The 14342-nt window shown below is 48.9% G+C and overlaps 1 long non-coding RNA gene across 1 annotated transcript in view; it reads left to right on the top strand.

The window, feature by feature from the left end:
• The window catches only part of LOC138250490 (uncharacterized), a 237223-nt gene that overhangs the window by 94012 nt on the left and 128869 nt on the right, over window positions 1-14342 (top strand). The window lies entirely within an intron of this gene.

Here is a 14342-nt window from a genome sequence, read left to right as displayed (position 1 = left end):
AGCGAGTTGAGCAATGTAGGACGGAGTGCTGGAGACCTGGGCTGTGCACGAAGGATTCCTTGCAAAAGTGCACAGAAGCCCTAGCAGCTGTTCACGCAGTACACAGGATTACTGTCTGGTGTGGGGAGGCAAGGACTTACCTCCACCAAATTTGTACAGATGGACCACTGGACTGTCTGGGGTCACTGGGATCCAGCTCCTGTGTTCCAGGGACCACGCTCGTCACAATGAGAGGGGACCCAGAGGACTGGTGAAGCAGAAGTTTGGTGCCTGCGTTAGCAGGGGGAAGATTCCGTCAACCCACAGGAGATTTCTTCTTGGCCTCATGTGCAGGGTGAAGGCAGACAGCCCCCGGAGCATGCACCACCAGGAAACAGTTGAGAAAGCCGGCAGGATTAGGCGCTACAATGTCGCTGGTAGTCTTCTTGCTACTTTGTTGCAGTTTTGCAGGCGTCCTGGAGCAGTCAGCGGTCAATCCCTGGCAGAAGTTGAAGAGAGAGATGCAGAGGAACTCTGGTGAGCTCTTGCATTCGTTATCTGAAGAGAAGCCCACAGGAGAGACCCTAAATAGCTCTCAGAGGAGGATTGGCTACCTAGTCAGGTAAGCACCTATCAGGAGGGGACTCTGACGTCACCTGCTGGCACTGGCTACTCAGAGGCCTCCATTGTGCCCTCGCACCTCTGCATTCAAGATGGCAGAGGTCTGGGACACACTGGAGGAGCTCTGGGCACCACCCCTGGGGTGGTGATGGACAGGGGAGTGGTCATTCCCCTTTCCTTTGTCCAGTTTTGCGCCAGAGCAGGGTCTGGGGGATCCCTGAACCGGTGTAGACTGGTTTATGCAAGGAGGGTACCATCCGTGCCCTTCAAAGCATTTCCAGAGGCCAGGAGAGGCTGCTCCTTTCAGGCCCTTAACACCTATTTCCAAAGGGAGAGGGTGTGACACCCTCACACAGAGGAAATCCTTTGTCCGGGAGGGCAGAAGCCTGTCTGTGGGTTGGCAGCAGCGGTAGCTGCAGTGAAAACCCCAGAGAGCTGGTTTGGCAGTAACTGGGGTCCATGCTGGAGCCCCGGGGATGCATGGGATTGGCACCCCAATACCAGATTTAGCATGGGGGGGGACAATTCCACGATCTTAGACAAGTTACATGGCCATATTTGGAGTTACCATTGTGAAGCTACATATAGGTATTCACCTATATGTAGTGCACGTGTGCAATGGTGTCCCTGCACTCTCAGAGTCAGGGGAAATTGCCCTGAACAATGTGGGGGCACCATGGCTAGTGCAAAGGTGCCCTCACACTTAATAACTTTACACCTAACCTTCACTAGGTGAGGTTTAGACATATAGGTGACTTATAAGTTACTTATGTGCAGTGTAAAATGGCTGTGAAATAACGTGGACATTACATCACTCAGGCTTCAGTGGCAGTCCTGTGTAAGAATTGTCTGAGCTCCCTATGGGTGGCAAAAGAAATGCTGCAGCCCATAGAGGTCTCCCGGAACCCCAATACCCTGGGTAGCTAGGTACCATATACTAGGAAATTATATGGGTAGCCTGCAGTGACAATTTTAAAGGCAGAGAGAGCATAAGCACTGATTAGCAGAGCCTCAGTGACACAGTTAGGCACCACACAGGGAACACATATTCAGGCCACAGGTATGAGCACTGGGGTCCTGGCTAGCAGGATCCCAGTGAGACAGGCAAAAACAAACTGTCACACAAGTAAAAATGGGGGTAACATGCCAGGCAAGGTGGTTCTTTCCTACATGCGAGCGGGCAATGTAGAAGGCCCAATCATGCAGTCCTTCCTCAAAGGGCTATTCCTATCTTTGAAAGAAGAGTTACAGGTATTAAAGTGTGACCTGTCCCGGGACCTGAAGGAGGTGAGGCACAAGCTAGAAGCAGTTGAAAAGAGAGTGGCCACCCTGGAGGAGCACGAGCACAACCGCGACAAGGAGATAAAACAGGAAGAAGTAATCTGTCTACAAGAGCAACAAATCATGCTCCAAGCACACACTGCGGACCTAGAGAACTGCTGGAGGCTGAATAACATCTGCATCAGGAGAGACACAATGGCAGCCGAGGAGGATGACATCGTCCAGTGTGTCAGTTCCCTCTTCCGCCATATTCTAGGGGAGGACTTGGACAATGAGGTATGAATGGACAGAGTACACAGAGTGGGTACACCGAGACCGGCCCATGTACTCCCTGCAGACATCTTGCTATGTGTCCACGATTTCCCCCTTAAGGAGCGTATTCTCTGGCTAGCGAGGGAGCAGCACTCGCTGCTCCTCTATCAGGACTTGGCAGCAATTGCTCTGGAAAAGAGGAGAGACTTTAGACCGATCACCTCATATCTCTGGTGAAAAGGGGTTTCCTACTCATGGGGCCACCCCTTTTGTCTGGTCTTTTGATGGGAAGGCATCGAATGCGTTCTCTGAAGGAGGCCTATAGTCTGCTGCAACTGGGGATGAATTCGGAGGACCATCCACACTCGCTGAGATCCGACCGCAGGTGCCGGAAGCGCAATCGATGGCAGACAGTCCTGTTGTGTGACGACTTTCTATCCTCAAACTAATCTGTAAATTGGTTAACAGACACTAGCCCATTTTACATATTAGCGTCAGAGAGGGAATTAGTGAATGGGTGGAGGCCTACCGGCCCATGACTCTGCACCTGCACAACCCCAAACATCTTTAAAGTCATAACGCTCAATGTTAAGGGTCTGAACAACCCAACTAAGAGCCGGGCCATCCTTTGCTACCTGGAAAGCACCAGGGCAGACTTGTGTCTCTTACAGGAGATGCATCTACGGCCCGCAGATCATCATAGGTTACAATCGCGGGCCTTCCCAATACAGCAGTTTTCCTAACAAGAGAACAAGGTAGCGGGAGTGGCACTTCTAGTTTTGTGATCCTTCCATGGTAAGGCGGTAGACGAAATCGCAGAAATACTGGGTCAGCTATTAGTCTTCAGGATACACCTAGGGGACTTCCAGGTTGTCGTGGCATCTATTTATGCACCCAATGAGAATCAGGAGGGGTTCATACGTTGCGCGCCAAGAGACATCATGACTACCCGGGACAGACAGGTACTCACAGGGGGTGACTTAAATATTGTCCTCAACAGCGACTGGGACAGGTCTACTTCTAGATATGGGGGGGTGGGAGCTATGCCACCAAGGGGACCAGAGAGACTGGAGTAGTTAGGACTGAGTGATCTCTGGAGGAGTAGGCACCCCCACAACTAGGGACTACAACTTTCACTCTCAAGCACATAAAACATACACCCTCATCGACGTCTTCCTGGCTACTAGACACGTCCAGCAAACCGTGAAGGAGATAGGCATAGAGCCACGTGCCCTGCCTGATCACGCAGCCGTCTCCCTTACACTTAAACATTCCTACCCAGCCCAAGGCTCCTCCACCTTGGTGGCTCAGGACCACTCTCTTGTCAGGGCCAGAGGTGGTGGCCCAGATACAGAAGGCGATCTCCAGCTTTTTAGATATTAACGACACAGCGGACACGCCAATCTCCCTCTTGTGGGAAATGTTGAAGGTGGTCATAAGGGGGTGAGTTGTTTGTGATTTCAGCAGCAGACAACAAGACCTGACAAGAGGGCCCAGCTACAGCTGGAGGTGACAGAACTCCAGAGGATTCACAAAAGAACTGGGGCGCAAGGGTCTGGAGAAAGCTCAGTGCAGCCATGGCTCCGCTAGCGAGTCTAGACATTGATAGGGGGGGGAGTACGCAGCGCTTTGGCTGCATCATTCCTTTTAGGTGGGGGTGTGGGGGGAGGGGAGAAACGCGGATGCCTCTTGGCCAGTAGACTTCATGCCCAGAGACAATTCACATTGGTGGTGACAGTCAGTTCATGGGATGGGACAGAGGGGGGTCAGTGACCTGCAGATAGCTGCGGCATTCCGGGACTTCTACCGGGACCTGTACACACCCCAACGGTCCAATATAGATGCCACCCGGCAGTATCTCAATGGCGCACGCACAACACAACTCTTGGTGGTTGACGCAGCCCCACTTGAGGCTCCTATTCGAAAAGAGGAGGTCATGTTAGAGGTAGCAAGGCTGGATGCTCTGAAATCCCCAGGAACAGATGGCTTCCCGAGCCTGTTCTAAAAAAAAACAACAACAACAAAAAAGTTCTGGGGGGGACATGCCCCAACATTGACCCTCCTTTTAACCCCATCTCGGGACCAGACACAATGCCGACATCCATGTTAGATGCATCCTTCGTGGTCATTTCAAAACTTGGGAAGGACTACTCAACATAGACATTAAATTGCTCATGGGCATCATTGCTTCCCCCCTGATCCCGCTGATTCCCAGCCTGGTGGATCCGGACCAGGCAGGCTTCATTCCACACACGCAGCGCGGGGACAATACCAAGCAGGTCATGCACGTAATAGAAAAAGGTCAGAGGTCGGGGAGAGAACAAATGCTGCTCAGAATTGATGCTGAAAAGGCATTCAACCGGGTCCACTGGCCACATCTACAGGCAGCTCTGGAGCACTGGAGGCATGGGTTCCTGGTTCCGACCCTGGATTACTAGTGTGAATAGCCATCCGAAGGCCTTAGTTGGAGTCAAGGGGATAACATCTGCCTCATTCCTGGTGGGCCGACAGACCTGACAGGTGTCCCCGCTTCCCCGCTGCTGTTCGCTGTCTTCATGGTGTCCTTCGAGTAGCGCATGAGGGACAATCCAGAGATCTTGGAGGCCATCGTTGGGAGTGAAGAATATGTAATAGCACATTATGCAGATGATGTGGTAGTGGCTCTGGACAATCTACTTAGGGCCCTCTCGGCTTTTCTGAAGGAGGTGGAGACCTTTGGGGAGGTGTCTGGTTTTAAGATTAAACCTCTCAAAATCACAGGCTCTCAGCCTTACGCTCCCGAAGGACACGGTGGAGTTAATGGCTCAGCAGTACCCGTTTCACTGACAACCGCACTCCATTACGTATTTAGGCGCCCAGATAGCTAGGACAGTTGCGGAGTCCTCACATCAGCGACTCTTCCAGAGTGTCAGATGAGATCTGGCCCAGTGGAGATCCCATCCCATCTCATTGCTGGGCAGAATAGCTGCCATAAAAATGTTGGTCTTGCCCAAACCCCTATTCCTCTTTCAGGTGCTCCCAGCAGAGCCCCCGCCTGGCTCCCTCAAAGGGCTACAGCGCAACATCAGCCACTTCATAAGGGTTGGTGGGAAACCTAGAATTGCCAGTCACCTCTTTTCAGTCACTGCTGAGGGGTGGACTGGGGATCCCAGATCTTCAGCAATACTACAGGGGGCCCAACTTTGATACCTGATAATGTTCCCGGCCAGAGTCGGATAGGCGATGAATCTCTATGGATCGAGCAGTTGCGGGGACCAGCCTCTGGAAAATACCCTTTCTTCTGCTTTGCCATAGACCTCGAAGTATGTACTCCTTCCTCATCACAGCAGCAACAATGAAGGTGTGGGATCAGGTGGCCTGTGCTAGGGGGCTCACAACTTTCCCTTCTCTGCTGACCCCCCCATAGTGGGGAATCTGGAATTCATGCCATGCCAGAGTCGGGGTTCCTACCGGTCCTGGTCCACCCCAACATGTCGGTCCATTGGACACTTGTTTGATGAATAGGGCATAATGCCCTTTGAAAGTTTAAGGAAGGCACATACATTACCTGAGACCGAGAGAATGCAATAGCTCCAGATTCATCACTGGGTGAGGAACCCAATGGCGTATGAGGGAGCATATCGACCCCTCCTGAAGTTTAAGGTATGATTACTGACTAAGACAACAGACAAGCAAATAATCTCAGACTAGTACGCCCTGCTACAGACCGCAGCCTTGCAATCTAGAACCCAGAGCCAGGTGAGATGGGAGACAGAACTGGGGAGATAGTTCACATCCGCGGAGTGGGAGGCGATTTACTATAGGGTCAGACACTCGGCACACAGCGCAGCAGGCACAGAGACTGTAGTGAAAATAGCCACGTATTGGTACCTTACTCTGGCTCGGCTCCATAGGAGCGACAGCTCACACTCACCTCTGTGCTGGAGAGTATGTGGTGACTCAGGCACGTTGACCCACCTCCTATGGGAATGTCCAAAGCTGGCCCCATACTTGGAGGGTATTTTAGATGAAATAGATTGCCACATGACCACTTAACTTAAGAGATTTCCAGCCTACATTGTTCTGGGCCTTCTGATCCCCTTGATATTTCCACTCAAATCACTAAAGGGATGCCAGATTAGCCTAGCTCTAGGCACAGCCCTGCAAAATGTCTTGACACATTGGGGTTCCCCACACAGTTGGGGAAGCCCAACTGTGTGGGGAACAGTCTGCTATGGCAGATCCTGGGGATGGAAAGGCTCACTCGTACCCTTAAGGCACATGCCACTCTTATAGAGAGCTATGGCACCCGTTTTTTACTCTACTCGCTGGGGAATTCCGAGAGCTGACCTGCCCTAAATACTCGACTCCTACGTCTCACAGAAGATGACACTTCCCAGAGAAACGATAAACAGTAGGACACCATAATAGCACTGGATACACTCTTCATAGTTCAATTGCTATAGGGGCACCAGGGGATGGTGGTTAGGGGAGGGGTTGAGGGTTGGGGGGGGGGGGTATTGGCTGATGCCTGTTTTGTCTCCTTCGTTTCTCTATCTTTTGGAGGGCACAGCTCCGCCCCTTGTTTATTTTGCCTGTTGAAACTCAATAAAGAAATTGAACCATAAAGGACTCCCATCTCACTCCAGAAGCGTGGGTCCTAACCACTCTGCACCCAATGCCCACGGCCCATGTCCAGGTGGTCCACCGAGCCAGAGAGGGTCCCCAGGTGATTCAGAGCAAGTGCTTACCCTGGGTTGACTCCGACACAATGACGCCTGCAGAGGGAATCCCGAGGACCCACCTGACCACTAAAGCCCCGGACGAAGATATCCGATGCCAAAGGACCCACTGCACCCGCAGCCCCCAGGCCTTGGTGAAACCGATACCTGGTGAAGCAATGATCAACAGGCGGCGCTCTTCCCTGTCCGACTGGTGGTGTACCCGAGACATCCCCCCTGTACTTCGTCTGCAGCCTCTGAGTGAGCCCAGGGTCCTATCATAGACCAACATTGGAAGCCCGATGTCCTGTGTGCACCCTGCACCCAGCCATCCCTGTGCCACTGAGGGTGTGTGGTTGGTGCCTACTTGTGGCCCCTCCATGCTCTTCTAATTCCCCCTGGTTTGCCCGCCGAGTCGCAGGTACTTAACTGGTGGCTGACTGTATTCTGAGTACCCCTGGTCTCCATAGGAGCCCACGTTAACTTTGCTCTTTGACTCTTCACCTCGCTGGCCCCGTGTTGCTGGTGGGGGGTGTTTGGGGGTTAACGTGAACCCCCAACGGTGGACTACCTATTCCCCTGAGACTGGAACAGTAAGATATGTACTTACCTCTAAAACTGCTTTATTTTCTTCCCCCAGGAACTGTTCAGAAAATTCACTGTGTCCACCTTTAAAATAGATATTCGATGTTTTCTTAAAAACTGTTAACTTGACTAAAGTGAAAGAAAGTTACATTGATGTCTACGTTAAGTTCTTACCTGCAACAGTATTTACATTTGAACTGAATCTTGTGGTTCTAGAAATAAAGTAACAATATGTTCGATGGCATATGTTGCTGCAGATACACATGTTTGGCACAGTCCGCTGCCTGGTGTTGGGCTCGGAGTATTACAAGTTGTTTTTCTTCGAAGAAGTCTTTTTGGTCACGGGACCGAAGGACTCCTCCCTCCTCGGCTCCATTGCGCATGGGCGTCGACTCCATCTTAGATTGTTTTTTTCCGCTGTCGGGTTCGGACGTATTCCTTTTCGCTCCGTGTTTCGGTTCGGAAAGTTAGTCAGAATCTCGGAAGAAAGCGTCGGTATTGTTCCGTTCGGTATCGGGATAGTTAGGTACATCGACACCGATCATCGGAAGACTTTGGGGTAGTTTCGATCCCCCATCGGGGCCTGGTCGGCCCGACCGCGTGCGACATCGAAGCCGATGGAACGGACCCCGTTTCGTTTCTGCCCAAAATGTCACAGTAAGTATCCTTATACAGATAAGCACTTGGTCTGTAACTTGTGCTTGTCCCCCGAGCACAAGGAGGATACCTGTGAAGCCTGTCGAGCCTTCCGGTCCAGAAAAACACTCCGGGACCGAAGAGCCAGGCGTCAACAAATGGCGTCCACGTCGACAAAACAACGTTTCGACGAGGAAGAGGAAACATTCTCGGTTCCGGAATCAGAATCCGGAGACTCCGACGTCGAACAACAGCAACAAACTGTGAGTAAGACGTCGAAAAGTAAATCCATCGACAAACCGAAAGCCCAGGGGACGCCACTGCCAACAGGCCATGGCTCGACCCATAAAACAGGCGACCCGTCGAAGGCGCCGAAAAAGGGCACGCCCATAGCGAAGACACCCGACTCCGGTCGAGGGACCGCCATGGAGCAACCTCGGAGCCGAGAAAGCGGCTCCGAGAGACAAAAACAAGATACCGGCACCGAAAAACATCGGCACCGAGAATCCATGCCGAAAGGAACCAAAATTCTGTCGGTGCCGAAACCGAAAAAAGATTCTCTCTCGGCGCCGAAAAATACCACACCTTCATCCTACTCAGAGGAACAAGGAATGAGTGGCCAAATGCACAAATTTGGACAAGAGCTCCAAAGTGTAGAATCGGACTACACACAAAAGAGACTGTACATCCAGCACGACACAGGGAAGATATCAACCCTTCCCCCAATCATGAGGAAAAGAAGGATCGGACTTCCAAAGGATGACGCACAACCACAAGCCAAAGTGGTTAAAAAAGTCACGCCTCCGCCCTCTCCACCACAGGCATCGCCGGCACAAACACCGCCACAAATGCACTCACCAGCACAAACTACCATAAGTCATGACGATCAGGATCAAGACGCTTGGGACCTGTATGACACCCCAGTGCCGGACAATGATCCCGAGTCATACCCCACAAAGCCGTCACCGCCAGAGGACAGTACCTCATACTCGCAACTGGTGGCTAGGGCAGCAGAATTCCACAATGTCCAACTGCATTCCGATCCTATAGAGGATGATTTTTTATTTAACACCCTCTCGGCTACACACAGCCAATATCAATGTCTCCCAATGCTACCAGGGATGTTACGGCACGCAAAACAAATTTTTGAAGAGCCCGTAAAATCAAGAGCCATCACCCCAAGGGTGGATAAGAAATACAAACCACCACCCACAGACCCAGTGTTTATTACTTCGCAGTTACCACCTGACTCCGTGGTAGTAGGGGCAGCTCGCAAGAGAGCGAATTCACATACATCTGGCGACGCCCCACCTCCGGACAAAGAAAGCCGAAAATTTGATGCGGCAGGGAAAAGAGTAGCATCACAGGCAGCCAACCAGTGGCGCATCGCAAATTCACAAGCGCTGCTGGCCACATATGGCCGCGCACACTGGGACGAGATGCAACTTCTCGTAGACCATCTTCCCCAAGAATACCAAAAAAGGGCGCAGCAAATAGTGGAAGAGGGACAAACGATCTCAAACAATCAAATCCGCTCTTCACTAGACGCAGCCGATACTGCAGCAAGAACAGTCAACACTGCTGTCACCATAAGGAGACACGCTTGGCTACGCACTTCAGGCTTCAAACCTGAAATCCAGCAGGCTGTCCTTAATATGCCCTTCAACGAGAAACAACTTTTTGGCTCTGAAGTGGATACAGCCATTGAAAAACTTAAAAAGGACACAGACACGGCCAAGGCCATGGGCGCACTCTACTCCCCGCAGAGCAGAGGCTCTTTCAGAAAAACTCCATTTAGAGGGGGGTTTCGTGGCCAACCCACAGACACCACCAGCCAACAAACAAGAACCACACCATATCAGGGTTCCTTCCAAAGAGGAGGTTTCAGGGGATATCGGGGGGGTCAATTCCCAAGGAGTAGGGGAAGATTCCAGACTCCAAAAACACCTCCACCTAAACAGTGACTTTCAAGTCACGCAACCCCTTCACTCAACACCAGTGGGGGGAAGACTAAGCCAATTCTACCAATCTTGGCAACAGATTACAACAGACAATTGGGTATTAGCAATAATCCAACATGGCTATTGCATAGAATTCCACAACTTCCCACCAAACATCCCCCCCAAAACACGCAAAATGTCACCACAACATTTAGAACTTTTAGGACTAGAAGTGCAAGCACTACTGCAAAAGGATGCAATAGAGTTAGTACCAGTACAACAAAAAAACACAGGAGTTTACTCCCTGTACTTTCTAATTCCAAAAAAAGACAAAACATTAAGACCAATATTAGATCTCAGGACACTAAATACCTACATCATATCGGACCATTTTCACATGGTCACACTACAAGACATCATTCCACTGCTCAAACAGCAAGATTACATGACCACATTAGACCTAAAGGATGCGTACTTTCATATACCAATACACCCTTCGCACAGAAAGTACCTACGGTTCGTATTCAAAGGAATACATTACCAATTCAAAGTGTTGCCATTCGGAATAACAACTGCACCAAGAGTGTTCACAAAATGTCTAGCAGTAGTAGCAGCACACATCAGGAGACAACAGATACATGTGTTCCCTTACCTAGACGATTGGCTAATCAAGACCAACACAGTAAAAAAATGCGCAAACGACACCACATTTGTCATACAAACCCTTCACAAACTGGGGTTTTCCATCAACTATACAAAATCACACCTAGAACCGTGTCAAACACAACAATATCTAGGAGCAACCATCAACACATCAAAAGGAATTGCCACTCCAAGTCCACAAAGAGTTCAAGCATTCCACAAGGTAATAAGTGCTATGTTTCCAAACCAAAAGATACAAGCAAAATTTGTGCTAAAACTTCTAGGCATGATGTCATCATGCATAGCCATTGTCCCAAACGCAAGACTACACATGCGACCCTTACAACAGTGTCTAGCATCACAATGGTCACAAGCACAGGGTCAACTTCAAAATCTGGTGTTGGTAGACCGCCAAACATACCTCTCGCTTCTATGGTGGAACAGCAAAAATTTAAACAAAGGGCGGACTTTTCAGGACCCAGTGCCTCAATACGTTATAACAACAGATGCTTCCATGACAGGGTGGGGAGCACACCTCAATCACCACAGCATTCAAGGACAATGGGATATACACGAAACAAAATTTCATATCAATTACCTAGAACTGTTAGCAGTATTTCTAGCGTTAAAAGCCTTCCAACCCATAACACACAAATACATTCTTGTCAAAACAGACAACATGACAACAATGTATTATTTAAACAAACAAGGAGGAACACACTCAACACAATTGTGCCTCCTAACACAAAAAATTTGGCAGTGGGCGATTCACAACAACATTCGCCTAATAGCACAATTTATTCCAGGAATACAAAACCAACTAGCAGACAACCTTTCGCGAGACCACCAACAAGTCCACGAATGGGAAATTCACCCCCAAGTTCTGAACAAGTACTTTCAAATTTGGGGAACACCCCAGATAGATTTGTTCGCAACAAAAGAAAACTCAAAATGCCAAAACTTCGCATCCAGGTACCCACACCGCGAATCACAAGGCAATGCTCTATGGATGAGTTGGTCAGGGATATTTGCGTACGCTTTTCCCCCTCTCCCTCTCCTTCCATATCTAGTAAACAAGTTGAGTCAAAACCAACTCAAACTCATACTGATAGCACCCACATGGGCAAGACAACCTTGGTATACAACTCTACTAGACCTTTCACTAGTACCGCATGTCAAACTACCCAACAGGCCAGATCTGTTAACACAACACAAACAACAGATCAGGCATCCAAACCCAGCATCATTGAATCTGGCAATTTGGCTCCTGAAATCCTAGAATTCGGACACTTAGACCTCACACAAGAATGCATGGAGGTCATAAAACAAGCTAGAAAACCTTCCACTAGACACTGCTATGCATCTAAGTGGAAAAGATTTGTTTACTACTGCCATGCCAATCAAATACAACCATTACATGCCTCTACTAAAGACATAGTAGGATACTTACTACATTTGCAAAAAGCAAATCTCGCTTTTTCATCTATAAAAATACACCTCGCAGCAATATCTGCTTACCTACAAACTACTCATTCATCGTCTCTATTTAGAATACCAGTTATTAAAGCATTCATGGAAGGGCTAAAAAGAATTATACCACCAAGAACACCACCAGTTCCTTCATGGAATCTTAACATCGTCTTAACAAGACTCATGGGTCCACCTTTCGAACCCATGCATTCCTGTGAAATGCAATATCTAACCTGGAAGGTCGCATTTCTCATTGCAATCACATCCCTCAGAAGAGTAAGTGAAATACAGGCATTTACCATACAAGAACCATTTATTCAAATACACAACAATAAAATAGTTCTAAGAACAAATCCAAAATTTCTGCCAAAAGTAATCTCACCATTCCATTTAAATCAAACAGTAGAATTGCCAGTGTTCTTCCCACAACCAAATTCTGTGGCTGAAAGGGCACTACATACATTAGACATCAAAAGAGCACTAATGTATTACATTGACAGAACAAAGCTAATCAGGAAAACAAAACAACTGTTCATAGCTTTTCAAAAACCACACATAGGAAATCCAATCTCTAAACAAGGCATTGCTAGATGGATAGTCAGATGCATTCAAACATGCTATCTTAAAGCCAAAAGAGAATTGCCTATTACACCAAAGGCACACTCAACCAGAAAGAAAGGTGCTACAATGGCCTTTCTAGGAAACATTCCTATGAGCGAAATATGTAAGGCTGCAACCTGGTCTACGCCTCATACGTTTACTAAACACTACTGTGTAGACGTACTAAATGCACAACAAGCTACAGTGGGCCAAGCTGTACTAAGAACATTATTCCAAACTACTTCAACTCCTACAGGCTAAACCACCGCTTTTAGGGGAGGTAACTGCTTTATAGTCTATGCCAAACGTGTATCTGCAGCAACATATGCCATCGAACTGAAAATGTCACTTACCCAGTGTACATCTGTTCGTGGCATTAGTCGCTGCAGATTCACATGTACCCTCCCACCTCCCCGGGAAGCCTGTAGCCGTTTAGAAGTAGATCATAAATCTTAAACATCTGAACATTTGTAAATAATTATTAGAAACTCTTAACGTACATACATATTCACTCCATTGCATGGGCACTATTTATACCAAACAACTCCATCCTCACCCTCTGCGGGGAAAACAATCTAAGATGGAGTCGACGCCCATGCGCAATGGAGCGGAGGAGGGAGGAGTCCTTCGGTCCCGTGACCAAAAAGACTTCTTCGAAGAAAAACAACTTGTAATACTCCGAGCCCAACACCAGGCAGCGGACTGTGCCAAACATGTGAATCTGCAGCGACTAATGCCACGAACAGATGTACACTGGGTAAGTGACATTTTCATTTTCTGTATAATATCCTATTGGTCTGGAGTTAAGTCATTGAGTGTGTGTTTCCTCTGTTGCTTTTGTGTGTACAACAAATGCTTAACACTACCCTCTAATAAGCCTAACTGCTCAACCACACTACCACAAATAGAGCATTAGTATTATCTACTTTAGCCTCTGTCAAGTCACTGGGGAACTCCCAGTCTCTGTGCACACTATATCTCACTTTGATATAGTATATACAGAGCAATCTTCCTACACTCTCCCTTTTGGAAATACGTGTTACATGGCTTGGAAGGGATAGCCTCCCCAAGCCACTGGGATGCTTTGAAGAGCACATTTGGTGCCCTCCGTGCATAAACTAGTCTACACTGGCTTAGGGTCTTCAATTCCCTGCTCTGGCGCGAAACTGGACAACAGAAAAGGGAGTGACCACTTCTCTGTTCATCACCACCCCAGGGGTGGTTCCCAGAGCTCCTCCAGAGGGTCCCTGGGTTTTGCCATCTTAAATCCAAGTTTGGTAGGTAACTCAGGGAGCATCTGAGTGGCCAGGCCAGGCAGGTGACATCAGAGCCCCCTCCTGATGGTAGTCATCCAGCTAGGTGACCAATCGTCCTTTCAGGCCTACTTAGGGTCTCTCTTTTGGGTGGTTCCTCAGATTAGGCTTGCAAGATACCAGCAGGATTCCTCTGCATCTCTTACGTCTACTTCTGACCAAAGAAACTGCATCTGGACTCCCCAGGACCCGACAATCTGCAACAAAGACGAAGACTTCACCTGCAACATTGTTTCTCCGTCTCCTTCCAGCTTTCGCAACATTTCCCCGGTTGTGCGTCTTCTGAGGACAGCCTGTCTTCATTCTGCACAGAAAAGAAGAAG

This window comes from Pleurodeles waltl, chromosome 1_1 (genome assembly GCF_031143425.1).
Source record: "Pleurodeles waltl isolate 20211129_DDA chromosome 1_1, aPleWal1.hap1.20221129, whole genome shotgun sequence".
NCBI lineage: Eukaryota > Metazoa > Chordata > Amphibia > Caudata > Salamandridae > Pleurodeles > Pleurodeles waltl.
The sequence above is the reverse complement of the archived record's forward strand: the minus strand, read 5'-3'. Positions and strand labels throughout refer to the sequence as shown.